The sequence below is a fragment of the Balaenoptera musculus genome, chromosome 15 (assembly GCF_009873245.2).
Source record: "Balaenoptera musculus isolate JJ_BM4_2016_0621 chromosome 15, mBalMus1.pri.v3, whole genome shotgun sequence".
Lineage (NCBI taxonomy): Eukaryota > Metazoa > Chordata > Mammalia > Artiodactyla > Balaenopteridae > Balaenoptera > Balaenoptera musculus.
The window spans coordinates 72,754,121-72,765,543 of record NC_045799.1 but is presented as its reverse complement, the minus strand read 5'-3'; the positions used below and the strand labels follow the sequence as shown (position 1 = coordinate 72,765,543).

Sequence of the window (11,423 nt, the reverse complement as noted above, 5' to 3'; positions counted from 1 at the left end):
TTAAGACTCCACTCTCCCAATGCTGGGGGCCCAAGTTCAATCCCTGGTTAGGGAACAAGATCCCATGTGCTGCAACTAAGACCTGGTGCAGCCAAATAAATAAGTACTTTAAAATAAATAAATAAATAATAAAATTTATTCAGTTGAAAAAGATTTTTTTAAACAAGGGACAACAGAAGGTACCTCTAAGATCCCTGATCATGAAGAAGGCAGTCAAGGTGAAGGAAGGGCAAAACCAAGCAACTATTAAAACCAGGGAGTAGAGTGTGAAGGAGTTGTTTCATTTTGTGAATTGATATTATCAGCTTCCTGAGGAAACTTTACTAAAATGGATTGTGAGAGTAATTAATTGGGGGACTGGTCTCTGGTTGAGTGCTGAAGAGTAGAAGAGCATGTTTGGGTTGATACAGGACCCACAGCTCACTATGGAAAAATCACAGATGGCTATATGTGATCCAGACACACACGAGGTTATTCCTGAGGGCTCAGCCAGCCTGGTGGACTGGAGAAAACATCCGTTAACCCTGAGAAGGGAGATTGCCCATCACCCCCTATGAATGCCAAGTGGAACACCCCAAATGAAGCAGCTGATATGCTTCATATGTAAGCCATGTGGGACGGGCTTTGTGATGACTGAGATATTTACCTGATGAATATGCCCATTACCCAGGACGTGGTAAATACTGTGGTTAAGAGGTCCCCTTTCACACAGGCAGCCCATATAACCCTATTGTTGCAAAACCAAAAAACAGTGCAGGAAGCTTTATCGAATTTCCTGTCTCAGTTTCCCCTCATAGGTCTTACAGATGTAACCAAGCAAAGGGCTCATGTACCCACAGCGCAGAAAGCCAAACTGTGACAGCAGGCGTTTGCAGCAAGATAAGGATTTATTGCAGGGTGCCAAGAAAGGGAATGGGAGACAAGCCTCAGATCCACTCCAACTCGATCTTTGAACTAAAGGTTTTTTGGGGTTTTTTTTTAAGGTGAGGAACAAAGAGCCTGGATTAATCATTTCTTATGACATTTCTTAATCATAGTTTTGGAAGTCAAGATGTCTCTGATGTATGATTCTCTGACCAGGTGGTCCATGGCTTGGGAGTCTGTGAGCTTATCTTACCCTGAAGAAACAACCTGAGTTTGTACGTTAATGATGATATCTATAAGAGCAATTTTAGTACATTAATGACTTTATCGACAACAGCAAAATTTTAGTCATCTGACTCTGGTTGGCTAGTGTTCAGTTAGCACAGAATTGAGGTTAGAGGGGACAAGAAGAGGAATAAAGTTTTGCATAAAGGGATTAATCATGAACTCGGTAAGGGAACTTGGTTTTAGGAGAACTCAGTTTCACAGATGGCAATAAAAACATTAAGTTAATTAACAAGAGAATGCAAAGAGGCCGAGGGGAGACTCAAAGGACTTCCCAACAGAGTGGAAATTTTTAAATGGTTATTAAGAAATAAGGTGAATAAGCAAATATTGATAGGAGCAAAACAAAGAGGAAACAGAAAGGGGAGAGTCATGGGACCCGTCCCAGCAGGAGGGAAATTTTTAGATGATTTTGGAGACATTGAAAAAGTCAGCAGCTATATTTGTCTAGAAACATTAAACATAATTTTTTCCATTTGTACAGGGCTAATGCACTGTATTAAATAGGTAACGTCTTATCTACATGGGTTTGACTACAGAAACGAATAAAGTATTCTCTAAATAATGAAAAAAAAAAGAAAAGAAAAGTAAATGTCAGAATGCAGAAATTACAGTGAGAAACCTGACCAGTCATCTTTTGGGACAGTGGTTAGAGTAATCAGGTTAAAGATTGACAAAAGTGCCTTGCTTCAGTCCCTCACTGGTGACCAAAAGACTTTGGCACAAGAGTGGGCAAAATGGTCAGAGGGTGGAGAAAAGTTTCCAGGACTCCTTGATACAGAAGCCACACCTATTGGTGAAGCCCCTACATGGGCAACAATTAGATTGAGAGAATGTAAACATGTAATGATTGATAGGATTATGAAAGTTGGAATGCTTAAACAGGCTATACGTAAAGAATTTGTGTCTCCTTTTATGGGAATGGATATTATCTTTGGCTGTGGAACACTTCCCCTACCCAGTATTGCAAACCAAAACCTCTGGATGAAGTCCTAATGGAGGCTAGGGCTAGAAATGTAAGGTAAAAGTTTGTAGGAAGATTGATATGTTCCAACAGTCTTTATAGTGGTTGCATCTCTTTTACTTGGTTGTATTATGGGGGTGGATATCAACTCTCACAGGGGAGTATTTCCCCTACCTTGTATTGTGTAAAACAGAAGGCATGTAAATCCACCCTTCAAGCAATGCTAATTGGACATGCTAAATGGGAATCAGGAAGATTCCCTGAGCTCACACATTGTAGAATAGAAGCTGGAGTGTTGGTGGGGACAAATTCTCCCTGTAATAGCCCTATGTGAGATAGCCCTGCGTGGAGCACAGGCTGGGACATATGGCAAGAGCCTATGAGCAATGCCTACTGGGACTTCGGACCAGAGAGTTGAAACACTCTAATGAAGATGGCGGTGCCCAGAAGAGTTCCATAGTAAAATGGAAATTGCTTATATAGGGTCTTATTTTGGGGAGAATGCAAGGAGGAAATAGATACCAGCAGGGAGCCTTTTCCCCCCTAAGACTGACTCTGGAACTGTGTGAGGAGTTGATGGATTCTATTGTCACTTGGTCAGTGCCCTATAAACAGCTCTCCACTGACAGACAAAGAGCTACTTGGTTTGTATATGGCAGTTCCAAGGTAAATGGACAACATTCTGATTGGAAGGCCACCAATCTGATTGAAGGAGGTAAAAAGAGATCAGCCTGGTGTGCTGACTTGCATGCTGTTTTCCTAGCAGTGATGGAAGAGTTGAACAGTGGTAAAAGCCCCTACGTTTGGGTTTTTAATGACTCATGAGCAGTGGCCAATGCCCAGTCCATTTGGTCAGGTGGGAGGTTAAAGGAAACCTGACCTATTAAAGGGATGCCCATAAGGGGCGCAACCCTATGGAAATTGGAGGAATGCATTAAATTAGGACATGTCTATGCCCATCAGAACTCCCTTCCAGGTTTGGAAAGTGACTGGAATTAACAAGCAGACATTCCCACATGCTCTCTCTTTTTCTTTTTTTTTTACAAATTTATTTATTTATTTATGGCTGCATTGGGTCTTTGTTGCTGTGCTTGGACTTTCTCTTGTTGCGGCGAGCAAGGGCTACCCTCCGTTGCAGTGCACAGGCTTCTCATTGCGGTGGCTTCTCTTGTTGCAGAGCACAGGCTCTAGGCACGCGGGCTTCAGTAGTTGTGATGCACAGGCTCTGGAGCGCAGGCTCAGTAGTTGTGGTGCACAGGCTTAGTTGCTCCGCAGCATGTGGGATCTTCCCAGACCAGGCCTCGAACACATATCCCCTGCATTGGCAGGTGGATTCTTAACCACTGCTCTGCCAGGGAAGTCCCCCCACATGCTCTCTTGAGATGGTCCCTTGGGTCCAGAAATGAGGGGACATGAGGGCACTGCAGCAATGCAGAGATGGACTGAATCTAGACGTGTTCCTTTTGCACCTGTTCAATAACAAAAATTCAAACAAGTAAATTTTAAAGATCTAATTGGCTTTATAAAATGATTCATGAATTGGGCAGCATCTCATCTAGCAATAGAAAGGAGCTCCATCAACCTGCAGAAAAGAAAAGGTCTTTAAAGGCAGAGAGGGAACAGAAAAAAGGAAATTATCAGCAAAGAAAGCATTGTTTTAGGCAAGGTCATCCTTCTAAGCGGAAATGGAAGGGGTTTATCAGCAGATTTCTTCCTTGTGCTGCCCAGGAAATTCCAGGTTTGCTGGCTAAAGGTCGCATTCCTGGGGAAGATTGAAACTGTAATTAGTTATGTATTAAGTCTTGGTGTGCTGACATGGGAACCTAACAAAGGTTACTCCATTTGGGGACCATTGTCTCCTTTTTATCACACTCTCTAAGGTACAAAATGTCAATAAGAACTGTACTGTCTTCCAGCAAAAGAGACAGAGACTGCAGGTGGTTAGAGACTGCAGATTCCCTGGTGGGAAGGCCCTGAACATAGCTGTCAAATCAGACTGATTCTCGTAGCCCTGGGGGCTGCAGATGGATCCTGACAGGAATAAACACTGACTCTGGAATGGGCTTTGCTTACTTGGTTGTAGATGCAAATGCTTAGAGCATGATGAAAGAACTGGAAGAGAAGATATTATACCAATATGGATGGCTAACCGTCATTTCTTCAGACCAAGGAACTCACTCTAGAGCCTATAATGTCCAACAACGGGCAGAGAGATATCCTCCTTGGAGTACTAGTTTGATAGAGAATTGGAACTGACAGTTAAAGGATTGGTTGTCTAAAACAGAGTGTGGGTGGGGATAAAGGCATGAAAAGCTGGCTTACATGGCTTCACAAGTGTGTACTCACATCCAACACGAAAACGAGTGGGGCTAAAGGAGTGTCCCCACTGGATAGATTTCTCCATTTTTTTGGTGGATCTGTTACAGAACTGAACTTGAGTCTGCTCACCCGCCACACAGCAAAGCCAGTCTACTGGTTATGGTGAAGGAATATTTCAGAGCACCAAGCAAGGAGAATGGGCAGCTCATGCTCAAAAGACCTGAGCTCCCCAATGGCTTTCAGGGAAGAGTTTTTAAAGGTAACACTTGGTGTGAGGGGTGCAGCTCCTGCACTTTCTTCTGATTGGTTGGTGGTGAGGTAACAGGGTGATGTTTCTGGAATCTTAGTCGTCAACCCTCTGGTTGCAGCCAGTCTGGGATCTACGTGCTTGTAGTCAGCATGTAGGTAGCATCCTCCACCTGGGTAAGGGTCTTAGTTTCTGCAGAACAACTCAAAGACATGTGTCAGATCATTATGTATGTTCCTTGAGGAGGAACTAGGACTCTGTTTTATCATTGAACTATTATTTAAGCTATCGTTACTTTTCTTGCTTGACTACTTTTCCTTTGTAGCTGCATTCCCTCACCTCCCTAATTAGCAACTGCTTGAGTCTGCTCTTTGAAGCTCAGGGAAAGCTTAGGAGATGAAAGCTTTCTTTCTACAAGCAAGAAATGAGGGACTCAGAGGGGCTTTTGTACTTGGGAAGGCCCCCCAGGGTCCTGCTTGGTTTCAGATCTGGGGAAGGGAGGTTAGGGAAGGTGCTGCTATTCTCTCTTCCTTGCATCACTTCAACTTTTTTTTCTTTCCTCCCCTTCTTGATGCAGTGGTTATAAGACCAGGGCTGCAACTACAAAGGCAGGAAATGGGGGTGATTCCTAAGCAAGAAACTCTGACTGTGTTTTTAACCCTTATGTTGGAATTCCTAAGGGCCTGATGGGGCAGGACATACCTTCACCCCATCTGACAAAATTGGGGCTAACAATAAATACAGCTATATGGCCTGGTGGTAAAGATAGCCCACCAGTTCTGCACCTGTGTAACCTTACCTCTTCTGAATAGAAGTGGATTGAAGGGGAGGCATTTGCTACACCAGTGCTGCCGCCTGCAATCTAGACCAGCACAGTGGCCAAACTTAATGTCTCTTCCAAAGGTGAAAAAGTGTGGGTATAAAAGGAGAGAAGGAAAAATAGTAGTTCCAGGTAAAGGAATGAATAAATGGGTTATGTAACAAGGGAAATCTAATATTACATTAACACCTCCAAGGGGCTCAGAGCAAGAGATGATGTTGTCTCTTAGCTCAGTTATACCAGAGGCCTGAAAGGGTGAAGCCACATATTGCTGACTCCACTCCTGCTTTTGGGGCCTCACAAGATTAAATGGAAGCCTGAAAACCTGAGTGGCCTCACCCTGATAGGCTTTTTCATACCATAGGACGATGGACTGGATTGTTATCAGTAGCTGATAGTTATTAATAGGGATTCTAGTAATATACCAGTACTTCTGACTTTTCTGGTTGTTTTACTATAAGAGAGCCATGTTGGAAGACCAGCGGTTGGACTGTGATATTATGATTTACAATAAGAAATATATATTTGGTCATGGGCCCTGGCACAGAGCTTCTAAAACTCTTGGAATTCAGTGGCAAAGGTGTCTTTTGTTATGTTAATGAGGTGACTTTTGGAAAGCACCTAAGGATGGGGGCTGGTTGCCAGTAGAGTGGACCAAGTGATTTCAGGGTTGGAATTTTCAGCCCCACCGAGAAGGGAGAGGGGCTGGAGATTGAGTTCAATCACCACTGGCCAGTGATTTAATCTACATGCCCATGTAACGAAGCCTCCATAAAAATTCAAAAGGACAGAATTTGGAGAGCATCCGGGTGAACAAGTGGAGATTTGGGTAGACTGATGCGCTCAGAGAGGTCGAACCCTGTACCCTTTCCCCAAACCTTGCCCTCTCTTCCATCTGGCTGTTGCTGAGTTACATCCTTTTATATTAAACCAGTAATCCAGTGAGTAAAATGTTTCTCTGAATTCTGTGAGCCACTCTAGCAAAATTAAGCAAACTTAAGGAGGGGGGATGGTGGGACCATCTAATCTACAGCCAGCTGGTCAGACGCACAGGTGATAGCCTGGATTTGCAATCAGTGTCTGGTGGTGAGGAGCAGACTTGTAAGACTGGGCCCTTCACCTGTGGAATCCGATGCTCTCTCTGGGTAGTGTCAGAATTGAGTTAAATTGCAGGACACCCAGCTGGTGTCCTAGAATAGCTTGGTAGTATAGAAAACCACACACACACACACACGCATGCACACCATTCATACTGGGGTGCTCAGAACCGTCAAAGCTATACTTAATTAAAGAAGGGTGTGCCTGCCCCCCCATGGATGCCACAACTGTCGGACTTTGGGGGCCCAGCCTAGGGCAGTGCTGCAGGGCCACCCTGATCCAAGTGCTCTTATTGCCTCTATGTATGGACCACTCACCTTCCAGCCTGGGGCTGCTCAGGCCTGGTTGCCTTCATGGAGGAAACCTCCCCAGGAGGGCAGAGACGGGCGCCGGAACCTTAATTTCTCAGCCTCCTGGGATTCGGCCAGCCAACGCTCTCTGTCTCAAATACTGTGCTGCGAGTTGTTTCAATAAAGAGCTCCCAGGGCTGAAAAAAATAATTAATCAACACATTTAATATTCTCTTCAAATCAGTGTGAGGGAGGATATTTTTGCAACCTTTCACCAGAATGATCTGTGCTTGCCTCAGTAACAGAGGCATGAACACAGGTCCCCACAGCTTAATTTCCACATCTGGTGGGTTTTTTTCTTCTTTCTCCTACTATTTATTTTGATTGAACAAGAAAATCCTAATTCAAAACTATAGGTCAATAGAATGGCTGCATGTGTTGACAGCTGTGCATGATAATCCTAGATTTCCAGATAAAACATGAACACCTAAAGTCATGAAAAATTCTCTCAGATGACTTTTATTTTTATTTTATTATTTATTTAGGCTGTGCCGGGTCTTAGTTGCAGCACGTGGGCTCTTAGTTGCAGCATGTGGGATCTAGTTCCCCAACCAGGGATTGAACCTGGGCCCTCTGCATTGGGAGTGCAGAGTCTTACCCACTGGACCACCAGGGAAGTCCCTCTCAGATGACTTTTAGAGTTTCATCAGTTGCTAAGTTGATGAACATTCCAAAGAGGGAAGCTTGAGTGCTGGTATTTAGGAAGAGTAGCACATGGATTCCTAGCTCTGTCTTTGATTGCATTTTCTCAGACTCTGTGCTCTGCTGCAGCATTAAGATGTAGGTTTGAATCATGCCTACCACTGTATTATTTGTTATCTGTTTTTCTCTGATGAGTAAAGAACATCTTGAAGTCGGGCAAACACAAAAGTTCGTAACACAATTTGGTCTTAAGAAATCCCAATGGCTTTTCCTTCACACTTGAAAAGTGTGATATTTTGGCCTTAGACAGGTTTAAGCTATTTAAGATACTAAATAATATATTGCTGAGATGTGAAACTTGAACAAACCACTTGAAATTTTAAAACTGGGTTTATGGTCATCATCAGAGTCTGATAAAAATGCTTTGTCTCATTAGCCATTTAAAAATCCCATGGAATTACAATGGAATGCTACCCTACAATAAAAAGAAATGAAATATTGGTACCCACAACAATATGGATGAATCTCAAAATCATTATCCTGAGAGAAAGAAGCCTAACAAAAAGTAGCAAATCCTGTATGATTCCATTTATAGAAAATCTTTTAAAAATGCAAAACTAACATATAAGGACAAAAAGAAAATCAGTGGTTGCCTGAGATTAAAAAGAGGCATAAAGTTGGGAAAACTGGATCACTACATGCAAAAGAGTGAATGGGGTTGGATCACTCAAGGCAATCACTTGTGTCCTCATGTGGTTTAATAAAGATGATCCATTAGCTGACTCATCAGGTGCAAACACACAACATCCTGTGCCTCCTTGCAAGGCAGCAATAATGTCCAAGGCCATCCTCTTTTGTAGGATGGCTTTTCTCACTAGACACATTTCAGTGTTTAGTAAGGACAAGCTTTGCCTGCTGTCATCGAAGCCTTGCTGGGTAAACTTAGTAAGAGCTTCTATGTGTGCTATGATGTCCTCCAGGCCAATGGAGAGGACAAAGATGGAGGCCAAATGATCGTACCAGTGGAAAACAGAACGTGCCCATCTGGCCTTGAGGAGAGAGGGTTGGCAGTTCTTGTTACCGTGGGTGGATTCTTCTCTGGGCTCAGGAAAACGCAGGGTGCAGCAGCCCAACCACATGGCCAAGGATATGAGCCACACAGCCACTGGGTCCCGTTCAGGGCCACCCAATAAGTATCCGGGGGGTGTGACCAATCAGTGCCAAACCAATTGCTATCCTTTCATGCGACAGAATGACCATACAGTTCCAGCGATATCCTTCCCATGTCCCAGGGTACACTTGGGTTGGTTCTTTTTAGAGTGATTTTTCTGTTCCCAACATAGAGTTGCCCAGGTGCTCAAATGTCCACAACCCAGGGTGTCCCACATGAACCCATCCCAAATCTGAGTGCAGCCACCCATGGCTCTGATGGTGGTATTTTTAGGACCCTTCCTGCCAGCAGTTTGATGCGCTGCCTCTGTAGTTTGATTGACAGAAAAAGAGTACTCTTACCCAGTGCTATTGATCATGGGTGCCACAGGCCAGGGTTCTGGATCATATTGGTGATATCAGATGAATTAAGAGTTCTAGTCCTACAAATATTATATGATATCACTTACATATGGAATCTAAAAAAAAATACAAGCGAATTTATTTACAAAATAGAAACAGACTCACAGACAAAGAAAACAAACTTATGGTTACCAAAGGGGAAAGAGGAGGGGGAGGGATAAATTAGGAGTTTGGGATTAACAGATACACACCACTATAAGTAAAATAGAAAAACAACAAGGATTTACTGTATAGCTCAGGGAACTATATTCAATATCTTGCAATAACCTCTAATGGAAAAGAATCTGAAAATATATATTTATATATATATAACTGAATCATTTTGCTGTATTCCTGAAACGAACACAATATTGTAAATCAACAATACTTCAAGAAAAAGAGAAAAAGAGTACTAGTCCTAGCTTGTTTTTCCTTAATGTACTTCTTTAGAGACTTCCAATCCCCTCCCTGGAGTGGTGATACCCACCATGCTAGTCCTGACGAGCTGAGGGGGACAGCTGCCCACATACCCAACAGGAGGATTGATTCCTTTGCCGGACATCAAGTGGGCCCACCGTAGAAAGGTATCTCCGTCAGGTGCCCATCCGTGACGGGACACCACAGGAGCAGCAGAAGTCTAAGGTCAAAAAGACAGATACGTAGTAGGAACTTATAGGGGAGGTCTTCCCCTTCTATATGAACTACACCTGTGGCCTGACCCTTGGATATTAATGTGGCTGCAGCTTTAGGAACTTGACCTGGTCGTGCTTCCGGGGAGGCAGACTGTCAGGCATGAGGAGATGGACTGGGGTGGGGGGGGGGATATGCCGGACCAGGACCCCACCTTCTCCCCTCTTTCAATGGTGCATGTTCCATTCCAGGTAGAGTGCACTTCAACCGGTCCGGCTTACAGCAGGACAATGGGATTCAGCAGAGAAGTAATCTACCCATCCCAGTGGGACATCCCATCGCAAATTCCAGTAGATAACACCTTTCCCGGCGTGATGGGGCTTGGTGTTCTCAGCAGCACACCATGTTGATCCACGGCAATGTCTGTCTCTCATGACTTCCATACCTTTAAGGCACTGGGTGTCTCGGCAGGGGGTCCCCAGTTGGGCAAATGGGGCAACAGGCCCTACTGGTTGTCATCCAAACGTATTAAAGTCTAGGACAGTACTTTAGTCCACTCGGCCAAGGTGGTTTTACCTGTTAGTAATTTAATCTGCTGCTTTAATATTTCATTCTTCCTTTCTACCAACGCTGTTGCCTGCGGCTTATAGGGGAGAGGGAACCTCCATTCAGTGTCATGTTCCTTTGCCCAGTCTTGCATTTCATGACCGTCGAAATGTGACCCCCATCACTGTCTACACGATGAGGGTACCTGGCCATGGTACTCAGCTTCTCTAATCCCCTAACTGCAGCCTGGTTTTTGCAGCAACAGGTGAAAGCTTGAGTCAGACCAGATGCAGTGTCCACACAAACCAAGCCATGTTCAGAGCCCTTGCTCAGAGGGAGCCGGCCAATATACTCAATTTGCCAATCCCTCACCAGTTGGCAACTCCAGTGGATGGCCCCAGATTCCTTTGGCAGTTGCTCTGTTTATTGTTTAGAACATACAGGACATGCTGTTACTGCATTAGCTAAGTCACTGTATTTCAAGGGCAAGCCAGCATCCTTGGCAATGTACCGTCCCACTCGGGCACTATAACTGAAGGGTTCGTTGTTAGGGCTCATATCCGGGCTACAGCATCAGCTTCCTCGTTGCCAAGGGTGTTGGCGCCCTCTGAGCCGGGACATGGAGGACAGTGAGGACTGACTCAGGCTCTTGCAGGTAAATCCAAATGTCTTTCCACATATCCTGACCCCACAAGTGCTTATTTATGATCATCTGCCCATCAGCTTCCCATTTTCTAAGCTGTAAGGTTAATCCCTTTAGAACAGCCCAACTGTAAGTGCAAAGCGTTAACCGCCAGAGCTCATGAGCAGATCACCAGGCAAACCTCTCTGAGTTCAGCCCACTGGTAGCTGTGGTTCATTCCTGTTTCCCTCCAGATGGTGTCAGTGTTGGGCTGAACAGTGACTGCAGTCCCTGTAGACGGGTCACCCCAACCAGACCCATCTGTATACCAGGCATCAGCAGGCATCTCCCCACTCCCTCCCTACAGGCCACAGGGGCAGGATTAGGGGCAGGAGAATTTGGAGGACAGGGGGTGTCCCTCTGCTGCAGACGGGCGAGCCCTTTCGTCAACGTGAGAGTTAGCGCCATGGCAGAGGTGGGTCGGT

The 11,423-nt window shown here is 44.6% G+C and overlaps 1 non-coding gene across 1 annotated transcript; it reads right to left on the bottom strand.

The window, feature by feature from the left end:
- Nucleotides 1-7,490: 7,490 nt before the first annotated feature.
- TRNAG-CCC lies at nt 7,491-7,563 on the bottom strand. The gene has a single exon. It is a non-coding gene; the product is annotated as a tRNA-Gly (tRNA).
- Between the last annotated feature and the right edge of the window lie 3,860 nt (nt 7,564-11,423).